Source organism: Mesitornis unicolor, unplaced genomic scaffold (assembly GCF_000695765.1).
Source record: "Mesitornis unicolor isolate BGI_N332 unplaced genomic scaffold, ASM69576v1 scaffold32916, whole genome shotgun sequence".
Classification (NCBI taxonomy): domain Eukaryota; kingdom Metazoa; phylum Chordata; class Aves; order Mesitornithiformes; family Mesitornithidae; genus Mesitornis; species Mesitornis unicolor.
In genome coordinates, this window is record NW_010191303.1 from 5,418 (window position 1) to 7,207 (window position 1,790).

Here is a 1,790-nt window from a genome sequence, read left to right on the forward strand (position 1 = left end):
GTCCCCACTGAGCAGCAGTGGGAGCAGGTCAGGGTCCCTGCAGAGGGGATGTGCCCCAGCATCCTCATGGAGGGCAGTGCCCCCCCCCAGGGGTTTTACCCCCCAATTCCCAACAGGGAGGGGAGCCCAGGGCAGGCTCTGCGGCCAGCCCAGGCGGGTGCCTCCCTCTCCACTTCCTCCAGTGGCCGATGGCAGCGATATCGCCCCGTATCACCCATATTTCATTTTCTCCAGGGTATTTTTAGTCCGTCCCACCCTCGCTGAAGAGGCCCTGGGCCGAGAGCAGGCTCTGCCCTGCGCTGGTTTGGCCTGAGAAACTAAACAACAGTCCCAGCCACATTGTGCCTTTATCTGTGGCTCATTTCCACCTATTATGCAGCCACGAGCAGCTCCATGGTCTCTGCAGGGTTTATCTGGGGCAGAGGGGGGCTGAGCTCTGCTTTGGGGTACCCAGAGCCCTGTGACAACTCCTGGGCTCAAGGGGACACGATGCTATAGTGGGGACATTTGTGCTTAGAGGGGGTGAGCAGCACCCACAGCACAACTGGAGCTTGAGGGTGCCCATACTCCCCTTCACCCCAGCCCCATAACCCATGGGACAGCAGCTCCCCTCACCCTCAACCCCAAACCCTTAACCCCCCTCCCCAGGGGGGTGCAGGAAGCACAGCCACACCACGCTTCAACTCCTTCATTCATCCAACTTTATTCAACAAAATGCAGCACCGAGTCTGTTGGTGGGGGGCAGGGGGGAGGAAACAGCATCAAGGAGCAGCATCTGCATCCCACGCTCACACCTGGGTCACACAGGACCCGCAGCTCCTTGGTCACAGCAGAACCTTCCCCGTTCACAGCTCCCATAGGATGGGGAAGCCAGGACCACTGCTCTCATGGTGGCAGTCAGCTCTTGTGTCCCCCACCAGCAACTCAACCCACAACAGAGGAGTAGTGCAATGTAATAAAACCAACAACCCCCCAAACCAGCAATTGCTGGGCTAATTCCTCCCCAAAAAATCACAGGGCTGGAGGGTGCGGGACCCAGGCTGGACACAGCTCCCCAAATCCCCTGCACAACGGTGGCTTTAAGGCAGAAAGCTCCGTGCTCAGGCCAGCGGTTAAAAATAACTTAGGGACACAAAACACATGGGAAAAGCTCCAGGGCCAGGAGGCGGGGGTGGATCTTGCACTCCTGGGGCACCCAAACGGTGACCTCGCAGGCATTGGCATCAGCAGGACACTGCAGAGCTTAACCCCCCTGGGAAGGGGCAGCTCCTGCAGCAAAGTCAGGGCAAGAGCTGCTGGCCCTCCTGGCTCCGTGCCGGGGCCAGAGGAACAGGACAGGGCTGGTGGCCAGGAGCCATCAGGCAGCGCTAGCCCAGCTCCCTCCGCACAGGGGCTGGAGGCGAGCGGCTTCCCATGGCTCTCACATCAGTGAGGGCTCCGACAACCACCAGGTCCGGCGGAGCAGTGGCTCCCAAAGGGCAGCAGCCTAGGGCCACGGCCCCGGGGACAGCTTGTTCCCAGCCACATGGCTCCAGGGATTTCTCCCTTTCCCACGGCAAGACCACGCTGTCCCAGGGAACTTTCTGCCTTTTCCTTCCTTGCAGGGCCTGTGGGGAAAACAGGAGAGAGCAGAGGCTGCGCTCCAGCCCCGCACCCGAGCATCACGTCCCAGGGGGCAGGCAGGGCTCTGCGGGCACGGCCAGTCCGTACGGCACAGCACCAGGCAGGAGGGAGCTGCCTGACCACAGCCAGCACCTCTGCGGGCACAGGGGTCTGAGGAGGGTCCCCCC